Below are 14399 nucleotides of genomic sequence, written 5' to 3' on the forward strand. Positions count from 1 at the left end.
GGTCTAATACATTCAAAATATATTAAAATGACGCGTACTTTCTATGGGGGCTTATATGGGGTCTATACCAAAACGTGGACCTATATAACCCAACTTTAGTAGGAATATTTTTTGGCCTCTGGAGACACAAAGTACCAAATTACAACCAATTCGGTGGTAAAATGGGCCAAATATCTTATAAATTCCTTAAAACGACGACGCGTCACGCGTCATTTTGTATGGGGGCTATACGAAAGCGTGGACCTACATAGCCAAAAGTCCTACGTAAATATAACATATTTTCCCAAAATTTCATCAACCTACGTCAATCCGTTCGGACGCTAGAGTGATTTCCACAGACGGACAGACGGACGGACATGGCTATATCGATGTAGAATTGCACGCTGATCAAGAATATATATACTTTGTGGGGTCTACAATGATTATTTCGAGTAGTTACAAAAGTAGTGACAAACTTAATATACCCCCATCCTATGGTGGAGGGTATAAAAACAGAACTAAAATATTTAAATTTTCAGTTCAATTTCATCTTATAGAAGACCAGGAGGCCTTATAGAAGAGGTATTCTTATAGAAGAGCAGGATGACTTCTCATAGAGGGGCAGGATGTCTTCTCATAGAGGGGCAGGATGTATAAGAAGAGCAGAACGTCTTCTCATAGAAGAGGAGGACGTTTGCATATAGAAGGGTGGGAGGTCTTCTCAAGGAAGAGCAGGAGGTCTTCTCATAGAAGAGCAATACGTCTTCACATAGAAGAGCAGAACGTCCTCTCGTAGAAGGGCTGGGAATCTTTATATAGAAAAACAGGAGCCCTTCTCATAGAAAAGCAGGAGCCCTTCTTATAGAAAAGCATAACGTCTTCTCATTGAAGACCCGGAGGATTTTTTCTATTGAACTATGTTTCAGATCTTTTTTTTCGTTTTAATTATTAAGGCAAGTTAAAGTTAAAAGTTAACAACAAAATAATATTTGTTAATAAAATATAAAAAGTATAAGATGATATTTTCTTGCAAATTTTAAATCGCACGAGGAACGCTCGCTCTTTGAGACATAACAATGTATAGGGTCCTTCAATCAAAATTTGTTGTTGATTTACTTTTAGATAACACTTCAGGGAAAAATACAAAATTATTTAAAAAGGGATACCCATAATTATTTTGCCTTACCACGGGCTTCAAAACTGTCTATGCCATATGGCATAGAATCACCGAAAGGTGATCGCTTCGGCTATTTTTTTTTTTTTTGCTTTTTATTTTTCTCATCTATGAACATTGTATTTTCAGAATCCGCAAAAATTTCCGAATTAAAGTTGGTTTACGAGCACCGTGGTGTCAAAGTTTCTGACAGGCCATCTTTTATTGCTATAAATTTACCAAACTTCATTGAAAGTTTATTCTTTTACACAATTTCGTGGAAAACATCCCATTTCTGCTTGAATAAACTGATAAGCATATCTAAATTAAAAAGCAAACCCTAACCCTTAAAAGGACACATTCTACTTATTAACAGTTTTTCCTGTTAAAGCCGGCAAGCTTTAACAAATTCTACATTATTTTTGTATGGATGGAAGTAGATGACCTCTAGATTATCCTTTAAACCAACCAACCAACCAAGTTTGCGTGCAAAAATTAAATTAACTCAATTCCATTAGTTGTTGTTTTGTTTGTTGGTGTCATAGAAGTCATCCAAATTGAAATGAGAAACGAAATGTGGTGACATGACATTTCAGCCAATCCTCAAATTACAAATTCTATAAATAATTTAATGTTTTTAATACCCTCTGTAATATAAGCCTAAACGTCAATAAATTTGAAACAAACAAAAAAAATCGCAATTGAATTAAAAAGTAGATTTCAATTTTAGAAAACTTACCTTTCATATGGCGATTGTATGTGGTACGTATGGTGTGAATGGTAAAAGTTAGTTTCTCTGTTGATTTGTGCTGTGACACTTGGTGTTTTCAGATAACAAATTTTCACAGAAGTTCGTTTAACACAATTCCCACACAATATTCCTCTGATAATTCTATAACATCATTTCTATTTCCGTTTACCGTTTTCAATAATCAATAGCAAATAGGCGACAAGGATAAACTTTGTTGGGCCAGTCGATAATGTTACACAAACTCACTCACACACCCGCTCACATGACAATCAATACATTCACATTCGTGTTTGGAATTTGTTTTGAAATGACTTTGAAAACGTAACGAAAAACAAGCAAAAAAAAAATAAAATCAACCAAAACGAAAGTTAAGAAGACGAAAAATGACTAGGCTTCGCGTGTTGGCCGCGTTTATTTTTAGTTTATTATTATTTCTGGTTTTTTCTGGTTGTTGTATTTCTTTTAATTTATCACGCAATGTTGTGCAAAGGAAATCAAGGATAACTCATTTAATTTTTTTGACAATTCGCTGTATTGCTTTTCTTTCTTTCATTCATTTATTTTATTTTGTTGGGAGCACTTTTTGGGTTATTTTTTGTGTGTTATTTTTATTTATTTCCTGCAAGGGTAATTCTTGCTATGGTGGTAGAGTGAAGAGGGTTTTTCATTTACTTTGTGTATTGGAATGTTAAAGAAATTTCAAAGTTATTTACATACGAAATATCATCGGCTTCTTATTGGTTTACGTTTAGTTAATATTTACTTTGTTACTGTAGTTTTACTTTTGTTATTGTTGTTGTTTTTACCTCTGCAAAGAAGGAAAATCGAAAACAATTAAATTTGTTATTAACACTGAACGTCATTCAACATGCCAACCATCAACCAACCGACCCAGACACCAAACAATAATCTCATTTCCACCAACACTAGAAAGGATTGATCACATGAATTGACCATTCACACTTGCCCTCAAATGCACACACATACATATATTAAAATCCCTTATAAAAAAGCTGATACAAATACCAATATAAATCCATGCCAGAAAGAGTCACAACAATTTTTTATTGTTGCCTTTACTCTTTGTTGCTGATAGATTCTCTTTCTATCACAAGAACAAGAAAATACTCCTTTTGCCAGGGATGGAAAGTTTAAATAAAAGTGTTTTGTTCATTGGAATTTCAGAAAATGTGAACACAAACTGTTTGATTAGAAGGAAATTCATATGGGATGAAATCTTAACAAGTAAGATTTGTAATATTTAAAAAAAAATTATGTATTTAGGGGGGTTTTCAAAATGTTGGGTGTATGAACCGACAAAAGTATGGATAGGATTAAAGCTCAGATCGGGCTTTTTATCACACTAGCCTACGAAAAACATAATATCGCTGTAAACAGGACCACTAGGAAAACCTTCGGTAAAAATGTCAAAATGATCCTCGAACATACCCTTAACCACACAAAAATATTGAACATTTGTGTGGGTGGTACCACAAGGATTGGACGAATGGGGCCCAAATATGAACATAAGATAAGTTTCGACAATATTCAGAATACCAAAGCTTGGACCAAATCGGTTGCTACGGCTATGAGAAATCGCGCATACCATTTTAGCGAATATTTTTGAACTTTTGTGGGGGATCTATAAGCACCACCTTCGAATTTCATTTAATATTCGAAGAAATATTAAAATGTCCAAAGTGTGGACGAACGCAGTATTCGGTCCGAGCTCTCCAGCCATTACATATGGTGCCATAGGGTTTTTTTTACAACTTTCGGGCTGTTTTCTCAAGAAGCTTGGACTTGTCCCTGAAAAAACTTTTACTGCCGTAATAGAGGCAGCGAATGCAAGTTGCTTCAACAAAGAAAATTCAAGAGCAGAAGGAGTGTACCAATATGGCTTATCTTCGAACTTAAGCTAAGTTTGGACAAAATATGACGAAGGTCAAATTTTTGTACTTTTCAGGCTATTTTCTGAAGAAGTATGGACTTGCCCCAGATAAAACTTGTACCGTCGTATGGGGGCTATTCGAGAGCTGGCCCTAAACTGAACTTTTCCGAAATTTTGTGTGGGAGGTACCCGAGGGAGTGGATCGATTGAGTCCATATTGGAACCTCATCTAAGTTTGGTAGAAATTTCACGATGTGCAAACTTTGGACCAAATCGGTTACTCCCTTCATGAGTAATCGTGCGAACAAATTTTCCGAACATTTTCGAACTTTTGTGGGGGAGGTACCGGAAGGAGTAGACCGATATAACCCATCTTCGAACTTAAACCAAGTTTGGACAAAATATTGCGAAAGCCAAATTTTGGACCAAATCGGTTCATCCCTTCAAGAGTTATCGTGCGCACAAATTTTTCGAACATTTTCGAACATGTCTGTCTGGCTGGCTGGTGCGCACGATAACTCTCGAACGGATGAACCGATTTGGTCCAAAATTTGGTTTTCGCAATATTTTGTCCAAACTTGGTTTAAGTTCGAAGATGGGTTATATCGGTCTACTCCTTCCGGTACCTCCCCCACAAAAGTTCGAAAATGTTCGGAAAATTTGTTCGCACGATTACTCATGAAGGGAGTAACCGATTTGGTCCAAAGTTTGCACATCGTGAAATTTCTACCAAACTTAGATGAGGTTCCAATATGGACTCAATCGATCCACTCCCTCGGGTACCTCCCACACAAAATTTCGGATAAGTTCAGTTTAGGACCTGCTCTCGAAGTTGGTGCGCACGGCTTTCATAATGTTTTTCCAAACTTAGTTTAAGTTCGTACCTCCCACACAAAATTTCTGATAAATTCACTTTAAGACCTGCTCGCGAATCTCTTTGATTGAAGCAACTTGCATTCGCTGCCTCAATTGCCAAGTCCATACTTTTTGAGAAAACAGCCTGAAAGGTGTAAAAAACCCCTATGCCACCATTTGTAGTGGCTGGAGAGCACGCTTTTGTCCAAAATTTGCCTTCATCGTATTTTGGCCAAAACTTAGTTTTAGTTTGATGATGGGCAATATCGGTCCACAACTTCCAGTACTTCCCCCCATATAAAATGTTCCAACATTGGATATCCAATTTTTTTTCCAAATTTAGTTTATCTCGGCCCTTAGGGTACCTCCCCCACAAGAGTTCAACATTTGTGTCTAAGTGCAGTTTAGGGTCTGTTTGGAAATGTATACCGATGCTTTTCGTTGTGGTCCTGTTTATAGCCATAATAACCAGAGAGACCAAATATGTATCATTTATTTGAGAATGATTTTTTTTTTATTTTAAGCTATGTACATATATAAATACATATGTGATTAAAAGTATCACCAATTATCTTCAAGATAAAAAGTACAAAATACATGTGATTTTAACAATAATTTAAAAAGAATTTTATGTTCTCCCTTTAAAGAATGTTAAGAATTAACTAAAACAATCTGAATAAATAAAACTGTTTCCCTTTATTCATAAGTTATTTAAAAGGACATATTACACACACACACATGGTTACATAATAGTCAGAGGTCGGAATGAGCATAAAGGCCTGGGTACATAAGCTGCCTCGCCTTTTCTTCTGTATTGCTGTATTTTTGTTATGTCAGAAATGAAGCAAGAAAGCACGGCAACCAGGCGAGGCAGCTTGCTTGTTTTCTTAGAAAATCTGTCTTTACAATTATGGAAAGAACGTGGTCAAATAACGGACATATCGCAATTTTCCACATTTGTAATGCCGCGTGTCCCAGCTTTGTTCGAAGGTATTTTAATAAAATTGAGGGCGATATTTCACTAAAAGATAAGTTTTAAAGAAGACCTCCCAAGCTGCAAATTGGTCCCAATTGTCTTACAAAAGTGTTCAAATATTAAAAATATAGAAAAATACGCTCAGATATTCAAATTTAATATTTTGGAATTGTTATTAAATGCCAGGGCAGCGAATAACTTTAATATCCTCTTAAAATACATATATGTTTATCGGTGAAAAGCTTATGCACATGGGTATTGGTGTAGGGTATCACATAGTCGGCCCCGTCCCGACTATAGACTTCACTTACTTGATTCTTAACAAATTAGAAAAGTGTTACAAGTTTTGTGGGTGCCGTGACATAACTCCCAAATCATTTCTGTTAGTTATGCGCGCATTCACTGTAAGACATAGTATGTTATGTGGAGGACACAACTTCCAATGGGAGGTAAAAGGCAACACGTGCAAAATTTTCTTCGAAATATATTTTGCGAACTACTGAACGAATGTTCGAACAAGACGAGAGCTGATATGCAGAGCTGAACGACGTACTGAACTAAAAGAACGACCTAGTTCAATCAAAAGAGCTGAACTAAAAAGATCGATCAGCTAAACGAATTAGAAAGCATAACTCTACTGTAAACAGGACAACAAGAAGTACTTTCGGTAAAAATGTGCAAATTATCTTCGAACATCCCGTAAACAACAATAAGGGATGAGGGATGTTCCCGAAGATATTTTCTAATACAGGGCATCTCGGAACTTGAGATATATTTTGAAGAAATGTGCTCAGAATCGGCCAAATGGGATACTAAATTCGAAAGTTTTCACACATCACAAAAGTATGGACTTACACAAATTTTAGGTTTAAAACCATTATTACGATGAGACACATTTGCGTCGTATCAAAGTGTATGCGGGGATTTTTGAGTGAATTCTGACACATTTTCAAAATAAAGTTTTAGATTTCCTTTATTATACCCTACACCACAATGTGGAAAGGGTAATATAAGTTTGTTTTTCGAAAAATTCATGTAACACCGCGAAATATTCGTCGTAGACCCCCATGTGGTATACCAAAATTCATATCTCGACAAGATAAAGCGATTTTGAGATGTGTGTCAGTCCCTCTGTCTGTCCGTCCATTAAAAAATGTACGTACGCTAGAGGCCGCAATTATGGAGCAATCTTCACGAATTGTATGGAGGTCGGGTGCAGACCAGTGTAGACCCCTATTTTAATTGTGGGTAGTGTAACCCTAATCACGCTTGAGATCGCAGTTAGATATAGTAGAGATATAGTAATAGTTTTGGTCAAGGATAGCACCAATAATTGTTGATAATGATCGGATAGTATTTAGCGTGTAAAATTGACCATAACTTTTGTGGGAAAAATATCCAAATTTAATTTTTAATCAGTAATATCAATTCTGGGGCATATTCGGATAAAAAAATCAAAAACAAAAAAAAAATCGACGAATAGATTTTTAAAAAATCGCGGTCAAAGTTCACATTTTTAGGGTTTATTTTAGATTTTCACGATTTTGCTTGGAAACCACAAGTCCTACAGAAATTGGACTAGAGCAAATGTTGTAGCTATGAAAATGCTCTATAAGATTGACCTTTATTTTATGTCTTTCTCATTGGTTTTACCATTTTTGAGATATAGATTAGAGATATTGAAATTGGGACAATGAACTGACTGTATCGCCATACGGTAAAAACCCCGTATTGATATGCTATCTTTGATTAGAATCTTTGATTAGAAGTAATGTAATTCCTCGAAATATTTATCTCTTTCATTGATCGAATCGGATAAAGTCACCAATAGCTATTTCGAAATGCGTTTAGTATTTCTTCTTTCCCACAACATCCCCGAAGGAACAAGGGAGACTTCACAATCATATAAATAAATTCCGCCGAAAACTAGTGCCCAGGGGAAGTGGTGTTGGGTATCACATGTTCTGCCCGGTTCGACTATAGTCCGACTTTACTTGTGTTTTGCTGGGGTGATGCTGCTCATCAGCAAAACATTTTAGTATATTTTCAGATTTATTTATTTATTGAGTAAAAGTTCCAAAGATATCGCGCCTTGGAAAAGTCGAATTCTGTAAAAACTATATGCAAAACAATACTCATAACTTCTTTAATATTGGTCCAAATAGAAAAAATCTTTTTTTTGTATTTTTTATCAGCTATTTAATAAAAAGTAGGAAAAAAATGTTGCACAGTGGGCTTGGATGCAATTTTCACGATTTAATATTCAAAATCAATTTTTATCAATGATTGTACCCTTGAAATTTTGTTTGTATTAAACTACGATTAATTACAGAACTTAATATTTGTATGTAAGTCAAGCTTAATTTTATATTTGTTTTTTTTTTCAAATTTAAAAAACAACAAGTTTAAAGTGGGAAGTAGTTAAAATTGATTACTTTTGGAGATGGCAGAGAAGACTAGTTTCGTCCAACGCCACTTGGACTCATCAGTTCTCTTAGTTCTTTGTATTGAAACAAAGAACCCTTCCCCAATTTTATGACAACTCGAGCTCAAGAATAAGTGTGACTGTTGAATTCGTTTAAATGCGAATTCAACCAAAACACCTAATTTACAAAAATGTTAAGTCAATACAATTTTTCCTATATACCACTCTACAAAATATGTTACCTTACCAAAAAATAATACGTTGCATTTATTAACATTTGTTTTAATGTTTTATTTAGGAATTTATCTTAAACATCTTAAAAACTTCTTCATTTTGCGATTATAAGAATGGTTTAGCAATTAGTGTACCAGTATTAGTGGGTATCACTGAATCACGTTTGTTGTGCCCGCGATAGGTTTTACAATTGTATATTTCAAATTCAAATCCTCTTTCGTAGTTATATAATATCTTCTGAAGAAAATATCACTTTAATAATTGGTAGATCATTTGGCTCGGATGCCCTGTCATATAATTTCCGAGCTGTAGTTATTTGATCATCATTTTATTTATTGCCCGGCTGGTACAAAAATTGCTAATCCATTTTCAAAATCGAACAACAACTCCGTTTTTAAGATGTTTAAGATAAATTCCAAACTAAAACAACAAAACAAATGTAAAAAAAATTAATTTTATTTTTTTTTTTGGTAGAATAACAAATGTTTCACATTGGTATAAAGGAACAACTGTATTGACATATTAAAAAAATACAAAAAATAGTAATTATTCGAATTCCACTACCAAGTAGAACTTAAAATTTTTGTAATTAATCGTAATTTAATACAAAAAAGAAATTCAAGAAAATCGATCGATTGATCAAAATTGTTTTTGAATATTAAATCGTAAATATTGCATCCAAGACCATAGTGCAATTTTTTTTTCTAATTTTTTATTAAATAGTTGATAAAACAACAAAAAATACAAATAAAAGTTTTTTCTATTTATTCCAATATTAAAGAACTTATGGGTATTTCTTTGCACATAGTTTTTACAGAATTCGTCTTTTTCAAGGCGCGATATCTCTAGAACCGTTTTTCAAAAAAATATGAAAATAAACTAAAATGTTTTGGTGGTGAGCAGTATCAATACAGCAAAAACTAAACGGAATCAAAAACTACTTTTTTGAAAAAGTGTCGGATTTCACATTAAAGTCTGAGGTTATAAAGATATACACACAATAGTACAGAGTTTAAACATTTTCAAAATATGGACCTCCGAGGTCCCAGCGAGCAGATTAAAAATTAATATAATATCTCAACCTGATGTTACAATAGTGTAGAATTTAAACATTTTCAAAATGTGGACCTCGGAACCCAGCAAGCAGATTAAAAATTAATATAATATCTCAACCCGTGCATGAATCCGGAATTGTACCAGATAAGTAGTTGTTGATTGTGTTGGCTAGGTCATGTCATGAGAATAATTGTGTCCCAACCAAAGCGGCATTCGCGGTAAGCGAAGGTCAGTAATCCGATGGAAGGACACTTAAGTGAACAAAAATCATGGTATTCAAAACAGAAGAAGAAAACATGAAATGTACACTGTTTGAAATTTATTCTGGTATTCAAAATTGGAAAATGGAAAAAATCTATCCCGATGAACATCTGCATCATCAAATTTTCCAGATTTATATATCCAGTCATATATTTAATGATTTCCAAGAATGTATTAAGCTACTGGAATTCATCACGTTATTTATTTTGCTACTAAGATATAATTAATAAACAATTAATAAACGAAAATTCATTATTTTCATAATCGTTTTACTATTGGTTTCTAAAATCGTATACAAATAAAATATTTTATAATTAATATTTTCCCGGAAATTTCAAAATTTCCAACCCTGACTCTTACACATTGCCATTCGGCGGCATTGAATGTGATGGGTTGTTTTTTTTTTTTTTGTCGTACACTGGTATCTTACTCTCTCACATACTCCGAGTATTGGCTCTTTTTTTCTAGTTGGAAATGGGGGAGAGGGTGCTTAGTCTTATGTTACGGTTATTTGAATAATAAGAATAGTATCCGTGTTGTTGTTGCTGCTGTTGTTTTTGTTGTTGTTATTTGTGTTCTTGTTGTTTTGGTTAGTTTAATAATTTTTGTTGTTCTTTTTTTTATGCAGTATAAATGTGAATGGTGGTGGTGTTGTTGTTGTTGGCAGAAATGGTGAAAAGGTATTTATTATTGCTGGGTGTTTTTTAGTGTTAGGCAGGCAGCAGGCATTCATGTCGAGCGATGGCACATTATTTAAATTATACAATATCGATTGAATAATATTTATTTTTAAATTTTATTTTCATTTTTGTTTCAATGATATTTTAAACACAAACTTTTTTCTTACTTTTATGTTGTTTTGACACAATATAATATTTTTTTTTATTTTAATTTTATATATATTTTTGTTTTCTTCTAAAGCATTTACACTAATCGGATTAAATATGATTTTGATTTTATTTTATGTTTAATATATATTTTTTGCTTTATGAACTTGCTTCTTTTTTTTCTGGTTTACAAACAATAACAAAAAAAACTGAAACCACCAACAAAATCTCCAAAACAGACACAAAAATTGCTTTAATCCTCGGTTAAGTTGTGTTGGGTTTTAAAAATCCGTCCTTATCCGTGAAATGTAACCGTATTCGCCGTTGTCCTTATGATAACTAACTGCTGTTCCGCTATCTGAGCAATATCTTTCCAGGCAAAATTGCAAAGTTTCACATGTTTTTCTAGTGTTATTCGCCGGTTATTTCACCCTCGTTTTGTGTGTCGGCTCCCCCTGTAGTCAATAACCAGGTCCTGTTCGGGGGTTTGCAGGTTTTATTGAACTTTTGTAATTTTACTATGCCCTGCTCTTCGTAGTAGGTTTAAAGCGGCATTTTTCCGCTTATGGTGTTTTTGTTGGCATTTCTCTCTCTACCACTCTGGGCGGCGAATTCACTCTCTCACTCTCTTTATTTAAGGAATTTGAAATGACATGCGCATTATGACTTTGCAGGATTTATGGCCGTTAAAGATATTTAAAAAGAAGTTATACTTTGAATACACAATATTTTGAATTGCTATATGCAGTGTTGCATAAGAAAGTAGCGGGTAACTGTTACATTTGAATAAAAGTTAAATATTTTCATAATTTAACTTTTATTCAAATATTATATTTTTTATTTATTTATGCACAAACATAAAAATTTCATTCACTTTTATTTGAAAATATTTTATTTATTTTGTATTTAACTTTGTTTTTTGGTATTTTGTATCTATATTTTTTGTTTTATTTTTTCTTTTGTTAAATTATTCATACGATTAATTGCTGCTTGTGGAACGTAATTTTATTTACAGATCGATTGTTTTATTTATATTTTTTATGAATTCATTCTTATTTTGTGATGATTCTTTTATTTTCTAAAATATGCTATTGGCACCTTTGTTTTTTATAATTCCTCTTTTCTTTATTTTGTCTACTTCTTCTCGTTCCGACGTGTATGACAATGACTGAATTAGCAAAATGTATTTCAGAATCACACTGCCTCGATGCCTCATCATTCCGCATTCGATTATAAATGATAATACTCGGTTAATGAAACTTGTTAACCGGCTTAATTAAATTTTTTAATTGCTTTAAAATATATTGGGGTTAATTACACTCTGAGAACGAGCCGCAAACGAGAATATACCCGTATTATGAAATGAATTTTTTGTGTATATTTTTTGTGACGTTGTTTTGGCTAATGAACTTCTTAACTGTAAATATATTCTTTTATATTGAGGAACGAATTATAATTCATATCAAATATTTCGAAGCTAGAATTATCAATAAATAGTCTAGAGTAACTTTAACAGCATATGTATCGTATAATAATAAAAATATAATTCTTTGAAATGTCATTAAACTAATTAACATGTTCATTTATAAACAACTAGCTGACCCGGTCCGCGTTGCTGGCCCGTTGTTTGGGTTCTCCGTGTAAACTTTAGTTATCTATCCAGCATTGATACATCCATAATTAGGCATCCCTCTAGAAACTTCATAATATAAATCAATGTTTTGACATCAATTCCATATAATGGTATCCCCCAAATTTAAGATATAAAATCTCTTTTATTATACCCTTCACCATAAATCGACAGTTTAAAGCACTTTGTGACCCACATATAATGGTCGGTCCACGTCAATTGACATTGCTATATATTGGATTGTTGGTCTCGGTTGGGGTCGTAATTATTACTGCAAAGAATTGTTGGTATAGGTCCACGTTTTGATATAGCTCCCATAGAACGGTACCGGCCGATTTTCGCTATTTTTGAGGATTTAACATCATTATCACACCGAAATGGCTGAAATCTGGTTTTAATATATTTTAAAGAGGAGAGCATAAATATTCGTATCGACCGAAAGACACGCCTTTTTATTTGCGCTCGGTATGTAACAGTAATAGGTTCACGTTTTGATATAGCTCCCATAAAACAGTACCTCCCGATTTTCGATAGTTCAGAGATATACACTTTCCAGTATACGTCCTCGTTTTGATATAGCTCCCATAGAACGATGGCGCCTGATTTTCGCTATTTTTGGTGGATTTAACCTCATTCAGGCCGATCGAACGTAACGCTTTTTTTCTTCGCGCTCTATATGAAATAGTGGTAAAATACCCCTCAGCGAAATGTATGTTCCTTCGGGATGTGTATGGCAACATTTATATAATTCATAAAAAAATACTTCTATTTAAAAAATGTATCTTTACCTAGCTATTCCAAGGACTGAAATCAATGCTCATGAAGTTTCACTTCCCACATTTTGAGATTTTATCCGTAATTATAATATTTTCAAAAATCGAACACGATCGCGGTATTCTGATTCCAATGATGATTTTGTATTGTATATCAATAACTTTTTCTGATTTCCAATGGATCTTTCTGGAATTTCGATGTTGTGACATCTCAAGTTATCCGGATTTTACTGTATTCCAAAATGTGGAGTTGATCGCGCTGTCCCACTTATTGTTTAGTGTTCAGCGTTTATAGCGTTTTTAGGCATGCTTACAAAATTATGTATATTATCTGAAATAATAAATGTTTGCAAATTTTGTGATGACCGCGATATTTCACTTTTCGCGATATTTCACTTCCGCGGAGACCATTCAGGGTCAAGACAGTAATTACAATAGTATTGCAAACAATCTGTAAACAATACGTTCAAAAATATCATGGACTTCAGATTTAAAAAAAAAAATTGAAGGAGAACCTCCGGTCACTACACTTAGCCGTATTAAAATAGCTCACGACCGCGCTATCCCACTTGTTCAAGCTAGTGTTTAAATCATTTTTGTGTCACGCTTACTAAAATTATGTATATTAATTGAAATAATACGTTTTTGAAAACCTTGTGATGACCGCGATCATTCAGGGAAAACAATCTGTAAACAATACGTTCAAAAATATCAAAGTTTTCAGATTTTCTTTAAAACATTGTGGGGGAGGACCACCGGTCACTATAAAAACAGCTTACGACAGTTCTAATTAATTGAAATAATACATTTTTGAAAATTTTGGGATGACCGCGATTTTCACTTCCGCGACGACCATTCAGGGTCAAGACTGTAATTACCATAGCATTGCAAACAATTTGTAAACAATAAATTAAAACGTATCTTGAATTTCGCGGTTTTCTTAAGAAGATTGTGGGGAGGACCACCGGTCACTACACTTAGCGTGATAAAAAAATAGATTACGACCTATTCTCAGACCTAAAAACTCCACATACAAAATTTCATAAGATTTCCCAATCGATTTTTCGGAATTTCTATAAAGTGACATCTCAAGTCATCGGGATTTTACTGTATTCCAAAATATGGCGTTGACAGCGTTATCCCACATATTGAAGCCAGTGTTTTAGCGGTTTTGTAGTCACGCTTACTAAAATTAGGTATATTATCTGAAATAATACATTTTTGAATAAATTGGGATGACCGCGATATTTCACTTCCGCGACGACCATTCAAAAAAATATATAGCCTATTTTCAACACCGGTGTTCCCAGTACATTATCTGAAATTTTCAAGAAAATCTATTCAGCCGTTTTTGAGTCTATTCGGAACATACAAACATACAAACAAACAAACATACTAACATACACACATTGCCTTTTATATATTAGATAAAGAGCAATAACTTGTATTTTTTTTGTTTCGTTTTAGTATTCGCATAGTTAAAATAATAAAAAGTATGAAAATAAGTAAACAAGTAAAAAGTATCAGTCGGCTTTGTCGACAGAAATATACCCTCTGCCTATGTGAATTGAAACTTTCATCTACGGAC

The 14399-nt window shown here is 33.5% G+C and overlaps 2 protein-coding genes across 5 annotated transcripts in view; both read right to left on the bottom strand.

The window, feature by feature from the left end:
- Positions 1 to 1976, bottom strand: part of LOC141389683 (octopamine receptor beta-3R-like) — an 825473-nt gene extending 823497 nt beyond the window's left edge. For 2 of the 4 annotated variants that reach the window (XM_073961584.1, XM_073961582.1), the window contains exon 1: positions 1872 to 1976. The gene's annotated coding sequence lies outside the window, so the exon portion shown is untranslated. The remainder of the gene's footprint in view (positions 1 to 1871) is intronic. The other 2 variants (XM_073961583.1, XM_073961580.1) reach the window with 1 other exon arrangement.
- LOC141392074 (octopamine receptor beta-3R-like) overlaps positions 1 to 10749 on the bottom strand; it is a 557224-nt gene extending 546475 nt beyond the window's left edge. Inside the window, exons 1-2 of the mRNA XM_073965033.1 lie at positions 10429 to 10749; positions 1872 to 2691 (exon numbers count right to left, since the gene is read on the bottom strand). The gene's annotated coding sequence lies outside the window, so the exon portion shown is untranslated. The remainder of the gene's footprint in view (positions 1 to 1871; positions 2692 to 10428) is intronic.
- Positions 10750 to 14399: the final 3650 nt, after the last annotated feature.

The sequence above is a fragment of the Musca autumnalis genome, unplaced genomic scaffold (assembly GCF_047663935.1).
Source record: "Musca autumnalis isolate F117 unplaced genomic scaffold, ASM4766393v1 scaffold_1, whole genome shotgun sequence".
Classification (NCBI taxonomy): Eukaryota; Metazoa; Arthropoda; class Insecta; order Diptera; family Muscidae; genus Musca; species Musca autumnalis.